General features: G+C 35.7%; 1 protein-coding gene across 1 annotated transcript in view; it reads right to left on the bottom strand.

Annotated features, from left to right (window-relative positions):
- Positions 1-21582, bottom strand: part of FAM189A1 (family with sequence similarity 189 member A1) — a 546041-nt gene that overhangs the window by 276925 nt on the left and 247534 nt on the right. The gene's annotated exons all lie outside the window — the stretch shown is intronic.

Genomic DNA, 21582 nt, shown 5'->3' with positions numbered 1-21582 from the left:
ACTACCCAGCAAAAATGAGCTTGATTTTTCAGGGAAGGAGATGGATATTCAATGAAATAGGGGACTTCCAAACATTCCTGATAAAAAGAACAGAGCTCAACAAAAAATTTGATCTTCAAGTACAAGATTCAAGAGAGACATAAAAAGGTAAATGGGACAGAAAGATACAATATGTTGTTAATAAAGGCAAAATGCTTACACCCTACAAGGGAAGATGACACTTGCAACTCTTGAGAACTGTATTGTTATTATACCACATTAAAGGAGTATACATAAAGGGGGTGGATATAAGTTGACTGTGATGTAAAGATAAAAAAAAAATTTAATCAAGTGGGTTAAATGGATCCAAGTAAGTGGATTAGTCTGAGCTAAGAAAATGTACTGATAAAGGAGGAGGCAGACAAGGGTAAATTACATTACAGGAAAAGACACAAAAAGTTATTAGAGCAGAGGTAAAGAAGGGAGGGGGGTGAGCATTGTTTGAACCTTACTCTCATCAGATTTGGCTCAAGAAGGGAATAACATAATCAGGTATAGAAATCTAACTTGCACTATAGGTAGTAGAAGGGGAAAGGGGAAAGAAAAGGGAGGGAGGATAGAAGGGAGGGAAGAAGCAGTAAGGTAAAGGGGAAGAAAAGGGAAAGGGATAATAGAAGGGAGGTGGGACCCAAGGAGGCACTGGTCAAAAGCAAAACACTAGTGAGGGGGGGAAGGAGAAAGGAGAAAGAAAAGCATAAACGGGGGGGGAAAAGGATGGAGAAAAAGACACAGATAGTAAATCATAACTGTAAATGTGAACGGGATGAACTCTCCCATAAAATGGAAGTGTATAGCAGATTGGATTGAAAACCATAATCCTACAATATGTTGTTTACAGGAAACACATTTGAAAAAGAGTGCCACATAGAGGGTAAAGGTAAAAGGTTGGAGCAAAATATATTATGCTTCAGCTGAAGTAAAAAAAAAAAAAGCAGGGGTAGCAATCCTGATCTCAGACAAAGCAAAAACAAAAATAGATCTTATCAAAAGAGATAAGGAAGGAAACTACATCCTGCTAAAAGGTACCATAGACAATGAAGTAATATCATTACTAAACATATATGGACCAAATTGTATAGTATCCAAATTCTTAGAGGAGAAGTTCAGGTAGTTACAGGAAGAAATAGACAGCAAAACTGTACTAGTGGGGGACCTCAACTTCCCCCTCTCTGAGCTAGATAAATCTAACCACAAAATAAACAAGAAAGAAGTTAAGGAGGTGAATAGAACATTAGAAAAGTTAGGTATGATAGACCTGTGGAGAAAACTGAATGGGGATAGAAAGGAATATACTTTTTTCTCAGCAGTACATGGCACATAGACAAAAATTGACCATGTACTAGGCCATAAAAACCTCACAATCCAATGCAGAAAGGCAGAAATAGTAAATGCATCCTTTTCAGATCATGATGCAATAAAAATTATATGTAATAAAGGGCCATGGAAAGATAGACTAAAAAATAATTGGAAACTAAATAATCTAATCCTAAAAAATGATTGGGTCAAACAACAAATCATAGAAACAAGCAATAATTTCATTCAAGAGAATGACAATAATGAGACAACATACCAAAACTTATGGGATGCAGCAAAAGCAGTTCTTAGGGGAAGTTTTATATCTCTAAATGCTTACACAAACAAAATAAAAAAAGAGATCAATGAATTGGGCATACAAACTAAAAAAACTAGAAAAACAACAAATTAAAAATCCTCAATTAAACACCAAATTAGAAATATTGAAAACCAAAGGAAAAATTAATAAAATTGAAATTAAGAAAACTATTGAACTAATAAATAAAACTAAGAGCTGGTTTTATGAAAAAAACAATAAAATAGATAAACCTTTGGTTAATCTAATTAAAAAAAAGAAAGAAGAAAACCAAATTAATAGTATCAAGAATGAAAAGGGAGAAACTACCACCAAGGATGAGGACATTAAAACAACAATTAGGAATTATTTTGCCCAACTATATGTCAACAAATTTGACAACCTTAGTGAAATGGATATATATTTACAAAAATATAAATTGCCCAGATTAACAGAAGAGGAAGTAAAATACTTAAATAACCTCATCTCAGAAAAAGAAATTGAACAAGTCATTGATGAACTCCCCAGGAAAAAAATCTCCAGGGCCAGATGGATTTACATGCAAATTCTATCAAACATTTAAAGAACAATGAATTCCAATACTATATAAATTATTTGGTAAAATAGGTAAAGAAGGAATCTTACCAAATTCTTTTTATGATACAAATATGGTGCTGATACCTAAACCAGAAACAGTCAAAACAGAGAAAGAAAATTATAGACCAATTTCTCTAATGAATATAGATGCAACAATTTTAAACAAAATATTAGCAAATAGATTACAGCAACTTATCACATGAATAATACACTATGAGCAGGTAGGATTTATACCAGGAATGCGGGGCTGGTTCAATATAAGGAAAACTATCAGCATAATTCATCATATCAACACCAAAACTAACAGAAACCACATGATCATCTCAATAGATGCAGAAAAAGCTTTTGACAAAATACAACAGCCATTCTGATTAAAAACACTAGAGAGTATAGATATAAATGGAGTCATCCTTAAAATAATAAATAGCATCTATCTAAAACCTTCAGCAAGCATAATATGTAATGGGGACAAGCTAGAAGCATTTCCAATAAGATCGGGGGTGAAACAAAGATGTTCATTATCAACACTGTTATTCAACATTGTACTGGAAACATTAGCTTTAGCAATAAGAGAAGAAAAAGACATTGAAGGCATTAGAATAGGGAAAGAAGAAACAAAGCTATCACTCTTTGCAGATGACATGATGTTATACTTAGAGAATCCCAGAGAATTAAGTAGAAGACTACTTGAAATAATAAACAACTTTAGCAAAGTTGCAGGCTATAAAATAAACCCACATAAATCATCAGCATTTCTATGTATTACCAACAAAGCCCAACAGCAAGAGACTGAAAGAGAAATACCATTTAAACTTACTGTAGACACTATGAAATATTTGGGAGTCTACCTGCCGAAACAAACCCAGGAACTCTATGAACATAATTACAAAACGCTTTTCATGCAAATAAAATCAGATCTAAATAATTGGAAAAACATCAGTTGCTCATGGGTAGGCCGAGCTAATATAATAAAAATGACAATTCTACCTAAGCTAATTTACTTATTCAGTGAAATAACAATCAAACTACCAAAAATTATTTTATAGAGTTAGAAAAAATAATAAGATTCATTTGGAAGAACAAAAGGTCCAGAATATCAAGAGAACTAATGAAAAGAAATGCAGGGGAAGGTGGCCTAGCCATTCCAGAGCTTAAATCGTATTATAAAGTGGCAATCATCAAAACTGCTTGATACTGGCTAAGAAATAGAGTGGTGGATCAGTGGAATAGATTAAGTATGCAAGACACAGTAGTCAATGACTATAGTAATATATTATTTGATAAACCCAAAGACCCAGCTTCTGGGATAAGAACCCACTCTTTGAAAAAAACTGCTGGGAAAACTGGAAAAGAGTATGGCAGAAACTAGGCATAGAGCAAAATCTCACACCATATACCAAAATAAAGTCAAAATGGGTACATGATTTAGATATAAAGGCTGATACCATAAGCAAACTGAGAGAGCAAGGAATAGTTTACCTGTCAGATCTATGGAGAACAGAAGAATTCATGACCAAACAGGAGACAGAGAACATTATGAAAAGCAAAATAGATACTTTTGATTACATTACATTGAAAAGTTTTTGCACAAACAAAGCCAATGAAACTAAGATTAGAAGGAAGATAGAAAATTGGGAAAGAATTTTTACAACCAGTCTCTCTGATAAGGGCCTCATTTCTAAAATACATAGAGAATTAAGTCAAATTTATAAGAATACAAGCCATTCTCCAATTGATAAGTGGTCAAAGGATATGAACAGACAGTTCCCAGATGAAGAAATTAAAGCCATCTATACTCATACGAAAAAATGCTCTAAATCACTAGTGATTAGGGAAATGCAAATCCAAACAACTCTGAGGTACCACATCACACCTATCAGAATGGCCAACATGACAAAACAGGGAAATGATAAATGTTGGAGAAGATGTGGGAAAATTGGAACACTAATCATTGTTGGTGGATTTGTGAAATGATCCAACCATTTTGGAGAGCAATTTGGAACTATGCCCAAAGGGCTATCAAAATGTGCATACCCTTTGACCCAGCAATAGCACTTCTAGGGCTTTATCCTAAAGAGATCACACAAATGGGAAAAGGACCTACATGTACAAAAATATTCATAGCAGCTCTTTTTGTGGTGGCAAAGAATTGGAAATTGAGAGGATGCCCATCAATTGGGGAATGGCTGAGCAAGTTGTGGTATATGAATGTGATGGAATACTATTGTGCTATAAGAAATGATGAACAGGTTGACTTCAGAAAAACCTGGAAAGACTTGTATGGTCTGATGCTGAGTGAAGTGAGCAGAACCAAGAGAACGTTGTACACAATAACAGCTACATTGTGTGGTGACTAATATTGATAAACCTAACCCTTCCTGGCAATACAAGGATCTAAGACATCTCCAGAGGCCTTGTGATGGAAAATGCTATCCACACCCAAAGAAAGAACTATGGAAGCCAAATTATTATTTTTTTTCTCTTCTGTTGAGTTTTGTTTCCTCTTTCTGATGGTTCCTCCTATTGGTTTTGATTTATACTTACAACACCACTAATGTGAAAATATGTTTCATATGAATGTAAAGGTATAACCTATATCAGATTGTGTGCCATCTTGGGGAGAGTGGTGGAGAGGAAGGGGGAGAAAAATTTTAAACTCAAAAGTATGTGGAAGTGATTATTGATAAATCAAAATAAATTAATAAATAAAATTTTAAAAATTGAAAAATTGAAAAAACAAAAAACAAATTCAAGATTTAAAAATTAAATAAGCATTTGTGAAACATAAAAATGAGAATTTTAAAACTTCTAACTCAATAAAAGATTAAGGAATCAAATAAAAGCTTGTAAGGTTAAAATAATATTTAGCTCCTCCAAAAAAAAACAACACATCACAGACATGAAAGCATTCTCCACAAAGTAGTAAGAGGCAAAGTACAGCATCCTACACTAATTCACCCTAGGCTGGGCCTTTTAGACCTGAGGCAGCAAGGATGTAAAATGTGTTTCCTGCCTGTCCTCTTAAGGAACCTGCTAAATCTACATAAAACTGGTATTGCTCTTACTATATTCATCCAGAGTTTATTGCTAAGAATGTCATCCTTTAGGCTTATTAAAATTTCCCTTGTCACAATTTAAATCTATTATCATACTTTTAAGAAAGGACTATGAATATGAGAAGCCAGCTCTCTTGCTTTCCAGTTGGTGGTGCCTCTGACTAAACATCCATTTCAAAGTAGATTAAGACTAAAGCAATGCAATCAGCCACACACAGATAATCCGTTTTGCTTATGAACCACAGCAATTTGTAAATCTTGAACTAGTTTCTCTTTATAACCCAGTATACTGCCAGTTATCTCTCAGTACCCAAGCATTATGGTTTCTAATGAAAATTAATTTCAAAATTGTCTTAAGCTTAATCTAATTAGAAAATAAATGTGTTATTCAAATCATATAGTATATTTCATGACTTTTAGATTTATTTGCCACCTTGTACTTTCCAAGTCACCTTTTTTTGGTTTATTAATGCAAATAATCAATTTAAGCAGGCTTATTTTTAGAGACAGAAAATGCACAATAATTGCCTTCTATGAGAGTTTAAGCTTGTGATTCATATAACATTATAACCACCAAGTTTTAGTAGAATGGCTGCTAAGACTATTGATTCTGTTTGAGGTCTGAAATGGTGTCATTCATTTTGTATCACCCTCCCACCCCTACTCCTCTCTATTCCCTGTCCTCCCTCCCTGTAAGAATTAGCCATAGTAGGTCTTCACTAAATATTTGCTGGGGGAATGGAGAAGTATAAGCTTGCAAATTAATTTTCTGGAATAGTCTCAAATTTAGAAGTGAAAAGGCCTCTGAACATAACGGAAACCACGACTATATTGTCTATCCACTATATTCCATAGTTTGTTTGTTTTTTTTTCTTCAGCACAGAGTCAGAGCTAGCTCTACACAAAACTTCTAAATAGAAAATGTTCATCTATTTTCTCTCCTCTCACCTCCTGGCTCCCCTTTCACAAGCCCTCAGGGGCTCAGTGTCTTCATTTGGATTCTGTACATCCCAAAACCCTCATGATAGAATTCCATCCAAGTCTATTCCTTCCAAAGTTTCAAAATTCTTTCTCTATCCTCTTCCCACCCCAAACAAAAAAAAATCTCAAACTTTCAGCTACTCACTTGCAATGTAAAGAGCACTAGATCTAGAGTAAGGGTACAGATTTCAAAGCTGAACTCTGCCACTTAATAGCTGAGGGACCTTGACCAAAACACAATCTCCTTGGGTCTGGATTTTGGTTTTCCTCATCTTTAAAACTGAGGAGGGTGGTGGACTAGATGATCTCTTCAGTTTTTTTCTTGCTCTACACTTTGACACTAAGATAACGATAGTAACAATGATGACAATGATAATAATAATAGTCGGCATTTATCTAAGTGTTTTAGTCAAGTTTTTGAGGCAGGATATTAACATATATCTTCCCAACTACAACTTCATAACCATAAATGCTACAAACGTATCCTCCAAAATCCCAACATTTCAAAGGTTAATTATTTAAAGTTTTAAAATACTGATGTTTCTTATTGAAATTTAACACAACCACTATCTTGTGAAACAGAACACACTAATTAATCTATATGCTGCTGTTCAGTGCAGTCACTGCTGTTCAGTGACTTAAAGGACTGAATTTATTTGTTTGGTGGGTTTTGGATTTACACCGGAAAACTTTAATATCTATAGTGCTCACTCAGTGCCCCTACTCAAATCAGTTTTCACATGCCTTTGGCAGTAAGCACAAAGCATATTGATAGGCATGTACTGAGGCCCCTCTTGGGAAGGATTGAATTTATAATGTTAGCCCTAAGATCATTCAAAGAATGAGATTTTGAAATGAAAGTTTTGTTGTTACCTCACAAGAAGTCTAATGAAGACAGGTTTTGTGATTGAGGTGGCTAAGCAAGATCTCCATTCATTGGTCTGAAAAAGTATCATCTAGAAACTGTCACACATTCTATGCAAAATGACAGGGTGTTCCATCTTGTTAAAATTATAATAGGAAATTTAATTTTTCAAAATTCTCAAGGCTAAATAAGTGTAAAATAAATGTTAAAAATTAAAGTTCCAAATGACATTTTTCTAAGTTTGTAGCACTTATACTTCTGAAGTTATTTAAGCTTAAAACTGCACCAAGACATTTAGGAGAGCCCATATCTAAACCAGCATAATATTGATATTTAAGATATGGTCCTTATTTCTAGGAGAAAGTTAGGGTCATTAAAGGAAGTTTGAATTATCATGAAGGCAATCCACTCTGATATCTTCTTACTGCATGTCATAATATGGGGAAAAGATATTCTTCATCTACTGGATCTTACCCATATTAACCCCTCATTAGAGGTTACTGATCTCTTCTAGGACCACGTACACAGTACAACATAACACAGAAACAGAAGCATCTAGAGGAGCTCACCATGAATAGGGAGTGCCTCTTCAACCATCCACCATCACATTGGAAAATATTCTTGGGTAGGATATATCTTCCTGTTTTATGCCTTCCCTGTTATATGTTAATCAGATGTTCAATTAAAAGAGGTATTTATTTTGTTACATCTTTAAGAGACATGGAATGATTTTGCTACATGGATGGAAAATGCCTTGTTGGAAGGAATCCTTTAAGTTGGCTTTTTTCCTATGTAATCAAATGCTTTTTCAGAATTAAGAAAAATAAATACAGCAGGATGAAGAATTCACTATATCAGTCAGTTGCAAAATGGTAAAGAAGTGCTAATTATATGTAATTAGTTGTAAAATCTTGCTTTTTCCCCCTACAAGCACCCTTATCAAGCATTCCCTTGATACATGTATGGATGAATCAAATAAAGATTTTATATAGATGATAAAGTAGGCATGATGTTCTTTCTCATTCACCCTTTTCTCAGTAATAAAGTCTGAGATTTTTTCTATATCTTTTACATCATCCCCTCCTTCAGCTACTTTTTAAATCAAACCTTAGTGCCTTCACAACCATATTGCTTAAACCAATGATACCTTTGTGCACCTGGCCCAATTTGGCTGTTTTCCCCAACTTTGTTCTCTGCAGTATCATTTCTACCAATGAAAGCATATCTTGTTGTTGAAAGCCACATGTGAAAGTTCTATAATGCCAGATGATGAAAACAATTTGTTATAAAAATTCTTGTGAATCTTTTCCCATTTTCTTCTATTTATGGTACTAATCTCATCTTTAAATACCTTCAGAAATGATGTGGCTTAGATTTAACCTCCATTGCTTCTTTCTAATTTATGAGACATCATTTATAATAATCCATTGTCCTTCTTTGTCAGATTTTACAAATAAATTTATGTTCTAAACCAATGCTGACTTTAGTTGCTATCTTGTTGCTTGACAAGCTAATCAAATGTTTGCTGACTAAATCACTTGTTAAGCTTTTTTGCTGTCTTTATCATGGCAATTATATCTGTTAAATTGTATACAATAAATATATTCAATGCCAATGCCATTTCTGGCCATTTTTCATTATCAATTACTTTTTTTTTCTGGTAAGGCACTTGGGGTTAAGTGACTTGCCCAGAGTTACACAGCTAGTGAGTGTTATATGTCTGAGGCCAGATTTGAACTCAGATCCTCCTGAATCCAGGGCCAGTGCTCTATCCACTGCACCACCTCGCTGCCCCCGGCACCAAGGTTTCTACCATGAGTAAATAGTGTTGCCACTGAGAGAAACAGTGAAGTCTGAGGAGGAACAGGTATAGCAAAGAAAGGTAAAAAGCTCTTTCTATTTTCCTGTAGGGTAAGATAGATTTCTATATCCCATTGCCTGCATATCTTATTTTCCAGTTGCATGTAAAAACAATATTTAATATTAATTTTTAAAACTTTGATTTCCAAATTCTCTCCCTTCCTCCCTTCCCACCCACCCTCATTTAGAAGTCAAGCAATTTGATATAGGTTTTACATATGTAGTCATGCAAAACACTTCCATAAGTCATGTTGTGAAAGACTAACTATATTTCTCTCCATCCTATCCCATCCTCCCCTGTTTATTCTATTCTCTCCTTTGATCTTGTCCCTTCTCAAAAGTATTTGCTTCTGATTACCCTCTCCCCCAATCTGCCCTCCCTTCTACCATCTCCCCTCTCTTTTCCCCTTCCTCTCTACTTTTCTGTAGAGCAAGATAGATTTCTATGCCCAATTGAGTATGTATGTTATTCTCTCTTTAGGCCAAATCTGATGAGAGTAAGGTTCACTCATTCCCTTTCACCTCCCCCTTCTTCCCCTCCATTGTAAATGCTTTTCCTTGCCTCTTTTATGTGAGAAAATTTACCCCATTCTACCTCTCTCTTTCTCCTTCTCCCAATATATTCCTCTCTCACCCCTTAATTTCATTTTTTAGTTATCATCCCTTCATATGCAACTTACCCTGTGACCCATGTGTTTATATACACATATGTGTATACACACACACGCATATACACATATATATGTATGTATTCCCTCCAACTACCCTAATGATGAGAAAAATCTCATGAGTTACAAATATCATTTTTTCATGTAGGAATGTAAACAGTCCAACTTTAATAAGTCCCTTGTGATTTCTCTTTCCTGTTTACCTTCTCACGCTCCTCTTGAGTTAAAAAGTTATTTAAAAGTCAAATTTTCTATTTAGCCCTGGCTTCTCAGGAATCCATTAAATTCCTCTATGAAAATGAATGTCAAATTTTCCCCCTCATTGATTACACTCAGTTTTGCTGAATAGATGGTTCTTGGCTGTAATCCTATCTCCTTTGACCTCTGGAATATCATATTGCAAGCCCTCTGGTCCCTTAATGCAGAAGCTGCTAAATCTTGTGTTATCCTGATTGTGTTTCCACAATACTTGAATTGTTTCGCCTGTTTGAAATATTTTCTCCTTGACCTGTGAACTGTGGAATTTGGCTGTAATATTCCTGGGAGTTTTCCTTTTGGGATCTCTTTCAGGAGGTGATCGATAGTTTCTTTCCATTTCTATTTTACCTTATGGTTCTAGAATATCAGGGCAGTTTTCCTCAATAATTTCTTGAAAGATAATGTCTTGGTCCCTTTTTTTTGATCATAGCTTTCAGGTAGTCAAATAATTTTTAAATTATCTCTCCTGGATCTATTTTCCAGGTCAGTTGTTTTCTCAATGAGATACTTCACACTGTCTTCTATTTTTTCATTCTTTTGGTTTTGTTTTATAATTTCTTGATTTCTCATAGAGTCATCAGCTTCTCTTTGCTCCATTCTAATTTTTAAGGAATTATTTTCTTCAGTGAGTTTTTGAACCTCCTTTTCCATTTGGACAATTCTACTTTTTAAGGCATTCTTCTCCTTATTGGCTTTTTGAACCTCTTTTGCCATTTGGTCTAGTCTATTTTTTAAGGTATCATTTTGTTCAGCATTTTTTGGGTCTATTTTAGAAAGATGTTGATGAGTTTTTCATGATATTCTTGCATCACTCTCATTTCTCTTCCCAACTTTTCCTCTACTTCTCCTACTTTATTTTCAAAATCCTTTTTGAGCTTTTCCATGGCTTGAGACCAATTCATATTTTTCTTTGAGGCTTTGGATGTAGAAACTTTGACTTTGTTGTCTTCTTCTGACTGAATGTTTTGATTTTCCTTGTCACCTAAGTAAGATTCTATAGTCTGAGTTTTTTTTTCCTTCTGTTTTCTCATCTTCCCAGTCAATTACTTGACTTTTTAACTCTGTAAAAGTAGAGCACTGTTTCTCGTGTGGAGGGTGTACCATTCCAAGCTTCAGGGGTTTTATGTTGTTGTTTTCAGAGATACTTCTAGGGACCTGTAAATTTTCAGTTCTTCCAAGGTGGTATGACCTAAGGAGAAGTGTTTACACCTTTCTTGGCCTGTGTTCTGGTCTGTGAGTGACAACAAGCATTCTTTTCTGCTCTGGAACTGTGAGGAGGGTTCCCTCTCCACTGCTGCCACAAGCTCTGCTATGCCAGTATGGGCAAAGCAATAGAATCCTGCCTCAGTGCCAGCAACGAGAAACCTGTAACCTCCTGATCAGTTGTTTAATCTTCTTACCATCTGTGGGCTGAGAGCTCTGGAAGCAGCCACTGCCACAACTGCCTCCCCAAGGCTGTACTGTGCTCCTCTCTCACCCAGGTCCGACAGACCTTTTCCCATTGATGGTCTAAGTTGTTTTTTGCATTTATGGGTTGAGAAGTCTGGAACTTGCCAGAGCCGCCAGTGATTCAGTCCCCTAAGGCCTGCCTCAGATTTGTTGAGCCTTGTCTTTGCCAGCACAGTCCATGCTTTAAAAGAGGAAGGACAAAAAAACCGCACTTTTTAAAAATCCATATTAATTGGCACATATCCCAATGAAATCACTGATCATAAGAAAGATACCAAAATATTTACAGCAAGACTTTCTTATGGTAACAAATACCTTTAAGTAGATGTCTAACAATTCAGGAATGGCAAAAAAAAATGTGGTACATGAATGTAATCGAATATTAGCATAAGAAGTGGTGAATATTTTGCTAAAAAGCAAAGACTACAAAGAATAAAAGTTACAGGCTGGAATCCATTTAGTATTCATCAAATGTATCCAAAAAGGCAAGAGTCACAATCAAAATATCAGACAAAGCAAAAATAAATATTGCCAACAATCAATAGATAATCAAGGAAATCACATTTTATTGAAAGGAACCAAGGAAAATGAATATAAATATTAAATTTACATGTACCAAAATGCCTAGCATTGTTATTCACAAAAGAAAAGTAAATGATCTAGAAAAAAGACATAGATAGTTGCACAGTAATAGCTGGAGGCTGTAATGTTCCTCTCTCAGAGCTGGGCAAATCTAACTGAAAGATCAACAAAAGGGAAAAAATAAAGATCTGAAAAAAGCTGTTGTAGAATTGAGAGCTAAGAGATATATGACACCATCTGAATGGGATCAGTAAAAAATACACATATTTCTTAGCACCACATGGAACTTTTTACAAAAATAGAGCATGCCCTAAATGCAGAGAAAATGCAAATAACTCTTTTAGGAAATAAGAAACACTAAATATATCCTCTGTAGGCTATAACATTATAAAAACAGTAATTCATTCAGGGAGTACATGAAAATGATACAAGTAGTATAGTAAAATCCTAAATAATGGAAGGATTAAAAGGAATTCAAAGAAACAATTAATAAAATATGTTAAATACAGTGAAAATTATGAGAAAATTTCCAAAATTTGAGGGATGAAACTAAAGGAGTCCTAAGCAAAATTATTATATCACTAAAAACAAACATTAACAAAATAGGAAAAGAGTTTTACTGATTAGAAATATGGATGTTAAATGTTAGAAAGCTAACAATAGCATACTAAAAATAAATACAAAAGGGGAAATTTGAAAACTAGAAAACTAGGTAAACTGAAAACCAAGAATAATACAGAATTGATAAACAAAATTTAAAGCTGTTTCTTTGAAAAGACTAACAATCCTACTGAAGAAATTTCCAATATAAATTCCTTTTAGAAATTATTCTGGCACTTTGAACAGAATGATAACATAAAAATTCATTTTTTTAAAAGTACTTCTCCCCAACTATTATTTGATATAATTTGAAAAATGTTAGCAATAACAATTAAAAAAGAAAGAAATTAAAGGCACAAAGATGGGCAAAAAAGAGACAAAACTATCCCTATTGGGGGATTACATGATAGTTTAATTAGAAAATCATAGGGAATCGGCACAGAAACTAATTATGAAGATTAATAACTTCAGCAAAGTTTCAGGCTATAAAATTAACCTACAAAATCAATAACATTCAAATATAATAATAACAAATCCAGGAAGTAATAAAAGAAAGGAAAATGCCATTTAAAGTAACTACAAAAGGCATAAAATATATAGTAGTCAATCAACCTAAGCACACTCGGTACTTGAATAGATCCAATTACAAAACATCCCTTCAAGGAATAAAGAAAAACTTAAATAGTTGATGGCTGGACCATGCCAATAAAATAAAATGAGAATACTAGCAAAATGAACCTTTAGATATATGCTATGGTAGTCATATTAGTAAAGGGTTATTTTATAGAGCTAGAAAAAGTAATAATAAAATTCATTTAAAGGTACAAATATATTGAATATCAAAGAAAAAGGTAGGAATGAAGGGAAACAGCACTTCAAGACCTTGAACTCTATTATTAAGCTACAATCATCAAAGTCATTTACTTGATACTGGTTTAAAAAAACAGAAAAGTAGCTCAATGGAACAGAGTAAATGAGGAAAAATCTTAAAGAACTGGACTCAATAAACCAATGTTTGACAAACCCCAAAACGATAAATTACATAGAAAATAAATCCCTATTTGATAAGAGCAGCCAGAAAAACCATGAAGTAGTATGGCAAACATTAGGCTCACACTAACATCTTATACCATATCCCCTAATAAACTGAAATGGAAATGTGATTTGAATATCAAAAATAATTTAATAAAAATTAGAAGAGAAGCAGATTATATACCTTTCATATCTGGAATTGGGGTGATGGAGTTTGTAGGGTAGGCAGGAGGGAGGGAATTCCTCACAAACAAGTAATAGAGGCAATTTACAAGGAAATGGATAATTTTGATATTATAAAATGTAAAATATTTTGCATAGACAAAGTAAATTTAACTAGGAAAAGAAGGAAAGTGGTTGATTGGGAAAAAATTTCTTTGGATCCAATGTCTGTGATGAAGATCACCTTTCCAAAATCTATAGGCAACTAACAAAAATATAAAACCAAAAGACATTTTCTAATAGTTCAAATCAAAAAATATAAACAGTTTTCAAAAGAAAAAATGCAAACTAAGAACAATTATATATGAAATAATAGTTCAAATCATAAAAAGAAAAGTGAAAATCAAAACAATTCTGAGGTTTCACCTCATACCCAGAATATTGGCAAGGATATCAAAAGTTGAAAATGGTCAATATTGGAATTGTGGAAAGAGAGACACACTGATGCATTGCTGGTGTAGTAGCAGTGAATTGTTACAACAATTCTGGAAAGCAATTTAAACAAAGAAAATAACTAAAATGATCATACACTCTTACCTAGTGATAACACTGCTAGATATATAGCTCTAAGAAAGTCAATGATAAAAAGAAAGACCCTTAGACATTAAAATATTTCTATTCACACTTTTAGACATTAAAATATTTCTATTCACACTTTTGTGACAGGAAAAAAAAACTGGAAATAATAAAATAGATGTCCATGCAAAGAGGAATGACTAAAGAAATTGATACATGAATGTAATGGAATATTACTGTACTAGAAAAAAAATAATGAACTTGATGGATGCAGAGAAAAAAAGAAAAACATATAAATTGATGCAAGGTGAATTGAGGGAAGGAAAAGGGAAGGGAATAAGTATTTATATAGTATCTACTACGTGCCAGTCACCATGCTAAGCACTTTTATATTATCTCATTTGATCCCAATTCAATATATACAAGACTACAACAAGATAAGTTGACAGAACAATAACAAAAAATCAAAACTGAATGCTTTGAAAGTGAAATGAGGCCAAGCTTTGCTTCGAAGATATGAGAATACAGTCTTGTTTCATGTTCCTTTGCAGAAGAGAGAGACCATGTATGTGAGATACTGCATATTGTCATTAGCTTTCTGACTTGTTTGATATATTGTTGAGTTTTGAAGAACTTTTCTTTCCTTCCTTCTTCCTTTCTTCATATTTTATTATGGAGGATTGCTCTCTGACAAAGATGGTGAGAGATGATTTAAAAACAAAAAATATTTTTTATTAATTTATTTTTAGTTTTCAACATTCATTTCCACAAGATTTTGAGTTCCAATTTTCTCCCCATCTCATCCCTCCCCCCATCCCAAGGTGGCATGCATTCTGAATACCCCTTCCCCTAATCTACATTCCCTTCTATCTCACCCCCCCTTCTCTTATCCCCTTCCCCCTTCAATTTTCCTGTAGGGCAGAATAGATTTCTATGCCCCATTTCTTGTATATCTTATTTCCCAGTTGCATGTGAAAACAATTTTTTTTAACATTTGTTTTTAAAACTTTGGGTTACAAATTTTCTCCCTTCCTCCCTCCCCACCCACTTTCATTGAGAAGGCAAGTAACTCAATACAGGTTATACATGTGTAGTCATGCAAAACATTTCCACAGTAGTCCTGTTGTGAAAAACTAAGTGTATTTCCCTTAATCCCATCCCACCCCCCATTTATTCTATTCTCTCTTTTGACCCTGTCCCTCCTTAGAAGTGTTTGCTTCTGATTACCCCCTCCCCCAATCTGCCCTCCCCTCTATCATCCCCCTGATCTCTTGTCCCCTCCCCCCCATTTTCCTGTAGTGTAAGATGTTCATACCCAATTGAGTGTGTATGTTATTCTCTCCTTAAGCCAAATCTGATGAGAATAAGATTCACTCATTCCCTCTCACCTTTTCCCACTTTGCCTTCACTGTAAAAGGCTTTTCTTCTGTTTTATGTGAGATAATTTACCCCATTCTACCTCTCCCTTTCTCCTTCTCTCCATACAATCCTCTCTCACCCCTTAATTTTATTCTCCTGATATCACCCCTTTTCTTCAACTCACTCTGTGTCCTCTATGTATCTATCTACATATATATACATATATACATATCCATGCATACATGTAATTTTTCCCTCCAACTACTCTAATACTGACAAAGGATTCATGAGTTACAAATATCATCTTTCCATGCAGGAATGTAAACAGTTCAACCTTAATAAGTCTCTTATGATTTCTTTCCTGTTTACCTCTTTATGTTTCACTTGAGTCTTATATTTGAAAGTTAAATTTTCTATTCAGCTTTGGTCTTTTCATCAAGAATGCTTGAAAGTCCTCTATTACACTGAATGTCCATTTATTCCCCTGAAGAATTATACTCAGTTTTGCTGGGTAGGTAATTCTTGGCTGTAATCCTATCTTCTTTGCCCTCTGGAATATTATATTCCAAACCCTTTGGTCCCTTAATGGAGAAGCTGCTAAATTTTGTGTCACCCTGATTGTGTTTCCACAATACTTGAATTGTTTCTTTCTGGTTGCTTGCAATATTTTCTCCTTGACCTGGGAACTCCGGAATTTGGCTACAATACTCCTAAGAGCTTTCCTTTGGGGATCTCTTTGAGGAGGTGACCAGTGGATTCTTTCCATTTCTATTTTACCCTCTGGTTCTAAAATATCAGGGCAGTTTCCCGTGATAATTTCTTGAAAGATGATGTCCATGCTCTTTTTTTGATCATGGTTTTCAGATAGTCCAATAACTTTTAAGTTCTCTCTCCTGGATCTATTTTCCAGGTCAGTTGTTTTTCCAATGAGATATTTCACATTGTTTTCTTTTTTTTCATTCTTTTGGACTTGTTTTTGCAATGCCTTTATTTCTCATAAAGTCACTAGCTTCCAATTGCTCCATTCTAATTTTTAAGGAAGGATCTTCTTCAGTAAGCTTTTGGACTTCCTTTTCCATTTGGCCAGTTTTGCTTTTGAAGGCATTCTTCTCCTCATTGTCTTTTTGGACCTCTTTTGCCATTTGTGTTAGGCTATTTTTTAAAGTGTTATTTTCTTCAGTATTTTTTAGGTCTCCTTTAGTAAACTGTTCACTTGTTTTTCATGATTTTCTTCCATCACTTTTAGTTTTTCCTCTACTTCTCTTACTCGCTTCTCAAAATCCTTTTTGAGCTCTTCCATGGCCTGGGACCATGTCATATTTTTCTTGGAGGCTGTGGATGTAGGAGCTTTGACTTTGTTGTTTTCTTCTTGTTGTATGTTTTGATCTTCTTTGTCACCAAAGTAATATTCTATGGTCTGACTTGTTGCACTGCTTGCTCATGATCCCAGCCAATTACTTGAGTTATAAATGCTTTGTTAAGGTTGGGGTCTGCTTCCAGTGTAGAGAATGAACTGTCCCAAGCTTTGGGGGTTTTATGCAGCTGTTTTCAGAGATAGTTTTAGGTACCTGTAAATTTTCAGCTCTTCTAAGGTGGTATGATCAAGGGCAAGGTGTTTACTCATTTCCTGACCTGTGCTTTGGTCTATAAGTGACCACAAGTACTCTTTTCTGCCTTGAAACTGTAAGGAGGATTTCCTCTCTACCACCACTATAAGCTCTACCATGCCAGTGCTCCTCCTCACACCAGGACCACCACCCAAAACTGTGACCCAGATCCAAGCATGGGTAAAGCAAGAGAATCCTGCCTCAGCACCAACAAAAAGATCCCTGCAATCCCCCCCGATGAGCCACTCATTTTCCCCCTGAGCTGGAAGCTCAGGAAGCAGCTGCTGCCCTGGGTCCCAGGCCATGCTCAGGGACTGGGGCTGGGACCGGGACCGTGCTTCTCTCTCACCACAATCACAGACTTTTCCCACCAACCTTCTAAGTTGTCTTTGGCATACGTGGGTTCAGAAGTCTGGAAATCACCACAGCTGCCCATGATTCAGTCCTCTGAGGTCTGTTCCAGGTTCTCTGAGGCCTGGTTTGCCTATACTGCCATGCCAAACTATGTTCCTCTCCTTGCCTGGTGCGATACACCTTTCTGATCAACCATCTAGATTATCTTGGGCTGGAAATTTGTTTCACTTTGTCATTTTGTGGGTTCTGCTGCTGTTTAGAGCCATTTTTCCAGGTATTTGAATAGGTTTGGGGGAGAGCTCAAGCAAGTCACTGCTCTTACTCCACCATCTTGGCTCCACCCCCGAAAAATATATTTTTATTTTTTTTAATTTTTGTTTGTTTTTAGTCAATTGGGGTTAAGTGACTTGCCCAGGGTCACACAGCTAGTACGTGACAAGTGTTTGGTCTGAGGCCATATTTGAACTCAGGTCCTCCTGACTTCAGGGCCAGTGCTCTATCCACTGCACCACCTAGCTGCCCCCAAAAATATATTTTTAAAGGGCACTGGATTTAGAGTCACAGAACCTGCATTAAACTACTTCGTTCTCCTCCTCCTTTTTTATGTTACTTTGAATAAGCTGTATTTTCTCTCTGGGCCTCAGCTTCTTCATAGATAAAACGAGATTTGACCAGATAACCTCTAAAGATCATTTCTAGCTCTAAATCTTATGACCTACATAGGAAAAACAGGGTCCTAATCAATATATTTACCATTCATTATATGTGACAACCTGATGACCTAACTGGAGCAAACATATGTTCCTGAAGAGATAACAGATGGAATTACTGTCACCACATTTGATGCCAGCACTTCCTGATTCCTATTCTAGAGCATCATCAAAGTACTATTGTTGTTGTTTTAATTTTGGCTGTTACCAATTCCTGTGTCCCACACTTTTGTTCCCATCAATGAATGACAAATGCGGTGTGTTACTTCCCACAAAATTAGTAAAAAGGCAAAATTCTAATGGATATTAGTCTAGTAGACAAAGTAAAACTAAAATAACTAATTTCATGTTTGTTCATATGCAAATAAGATAGAAAATTACATATTTAGAAAAGTAGATCTTTAACATTTCCAGTGAAATAAACAGAACAGTTTAATCAAGACAATGTACAAGCTAAATTACATACAAATTTATATTAATCATGAATTAATGAGTCCCAGATTTTTACATTTCATGCACAGAACTTATTTATATGGAATGCTGATAAAATGGAACATAAACTAAAAATGTAACTGACATAAATTTGAAACAGTCTACACTTCCAGAAAATATGTAGAAGGAAAGTTATTAATATCTCTACTGTAGTACCAAAGATATGTCATGGTGATGAGATTTGGTGAATGTGTTCATTTCCTTTGGCATGAATCCCCAATGATGCTGGTGATCTATATCAAAAACACTTATTACAGAAAGTAACCCAGAATATCCTATGATATTTTCAGACTTCTTTGGGATACTTCAGTTCCCATCCAAAAACCTTGGGAAAATTTCACTTGAAAAGCCCATGATCCTAGCACCTTGACCATTGAGGAACACTTTACTGAAGGGAAAAGAAAAATAAAAGAATGTTTTATGCAATATAACAAGAAGATCATAGTATTTCCAACTCTTCGAAAGTCCCTCAATGGGGATTTGAGTATTATCAAGAACCAGCTCAGGTGTCACTTCTTCCATGAAACCTTTCTTGATTTCCCCAGTTGTTAATCATAACCTCTTCCTCAAACCATCCTGTACTTCACAGAATCACAGGATTTAAGAACTGGAAGGAAACTTGGCCCCATATATTCCAACTCATACAGAAGGGGTATCCCTACTAAAACATACCAGACAAATGACTGTCCAGTCTCTATTTAAACACTTCCAAAGAAGGGGAACTCACAATCTCTCAACACAACTCATTCAACATTTAGATAACTCTGATTGTTAGAGGTTGGGTTTTTTTCCACCAGATATTAAGCCTAAATTTGCTTTTGCAGCTTCTACCCGTTGTTGCTAATTCAGTCCTCTCTGGCCAACCAGAACAATGCCAATCTTCTTACCCATGACAGCCCTTTCCATACTTGGAGAAAACTACCATGTTCCAGCTGAGTCTTCTCTTCATCAAGCTAAAGATTCTCTGTTCTTTCAAGTGATCCTCATATGACGTGGACTTAAGGCTCTTCACCATCTTAAGAGGCTGTCCTCCTCTGGGCACTCTATAGCTTCCATCAACATCATTATTGAAATACCCAAAATTGAACAACCTCCTCCTCATGTACTCTGCTAAGGACAGTGAGAGGGGAATATCACCTCCTTATTTCTGGAAGCTCTCCCCTTCTTAAAACAGCCCAATGTCACATGAGTTAGGTTGGCCATGACATCACTCTGATGACTCATTTTGAACTTGTAGCCTACTAAAACTCATAGAACATTTTCAGAATAATTGCTGTCTAATCAAGCCTCCTTCATTCAGTACTTGCTAAGTAGATTTTTATACCTAAGTGCAAGACTTTACTTTTATCCTTACTGAATTTCATCTTTTCAGATTTAGCCCAATATTCTAGCCTTTTCCCACTACTGCATACTGACCATCCTCCCAGTCACCCAGGCTGGCTCATAACCCAGGTGCCATCCTAGATTCTTCATTCACCCACCCATTTTTGGTCAGTTGCCAACTCTTGTCCTTTCTACCTTCACAACATCTCTCACACCTTTCTGTTCTCTGATACCACTACTACCCTGGTCCAGGCTGTCATCATTTCACATCTAGACTATTGCAACAGACTGCTGATCAGTTTTCCTGCTATGTTTCTCCTCTGTGCCATCAGCTACCTCTAATGTAGAGAAGATAAGGTAAAATAATCCTTCTATCAATGAAGATCTTCAACTGTTCTGAAATGTGTATGTCTCAGAAAAATGGCTGGGGGGGCGGATACCTGCAAAAAATGGCTCTAAACAAATTCTAAAGCAGCAGAACCCACAAAAATACAGAGTGAAACAAATTTCCAGCCCAAGAGAACCTGGATGGTTGATCAGAAAGGTCTATCCCACCGGGCTGGGAGAGGAGCACAGTTCGACATGGGCGCTCAGGCAAGGCAGGCCTCAGCGAACCTCGAGCAGGCCTCAGAGGGCTGAATCATAGGCAGGTGTGGCTTAATGAGAGAATAACATACACACTCAATTGGGTATGGACATCTATCTTACCCTACAGAAAACCAGGGGGGGTAAGGGGACAAAAGAGCAGGAGGATGATGGGGGGCAGATTGGGGGAGGGGGTAATCAGAAGCAAACACTTCTAAGGAGGGACAAGATAAAAAAAGAGAATAGAATAAATAGGGGGTGGGATAGGATGAAGGGAAATACATTTAGTTTTTCACAACATGACTACTATGGAAGCGTTTTGCATGACTACACGTGTATAACCTGTACTGAGTTGCTTGCCTTCCCAATGAGAGTGGGTGGGGAGGGGAGAAAATCTGGAACCCAAAATTTTAAAAACAAAAGTTCAAAAAAAATTATTTTCACATGCAACTGGGAAATAAGATATACAGGAAATGGGGTATAGAAATCTATCCTGCCCTACAGGAAAATTGAAGGGGAAGGGGATAAAAGAAGGGGGGAGAGAGATAGAAGGGAAGGCAGATTAGGGGAAGGAGTATTCAGAATGCATGCCATCTTGGGGTAGGGGAGGGACAAGATGGGGAGAAAATTTGGAACTCAAAATCTTGTGGAAATGAATGTTGAAAACTAAAAATAAATAAACAATTAAAAATAAATTAATAAAAAAAGAAAAAGAAAAGTGGCTGGGTACATGTAGGGCTTAAGTGACTTGGTCATGGGGTCATACTATCTATTGGAGGTGAAATGTGAACACAGGTCTTGTCTCTGAGGGTAGCTCATTATCAGTATGCCACACTGCC

This window comes from Vombatus ursinus, unplaced genomic scaffold (genome assembly GCF_900497805.2).
Source record: "Vombatus ursinus unplaced genomic scaffold, bare-nosed wombat genome assembly UNPS02009205.1, whole genome shotgun sequence".
Classification (NCBI taxonomy): Eukaryota; Metazoa; Chordata; class Mammalia; order Diprotodontia; family Vombatidae; genus Vombatus; species Vombatus ursinus.
The sequence above is the reverse complement of the archived record's forward strand: the minus strand, read 5'-3'. Positions and strand labels throughout refer to the sequence as shown.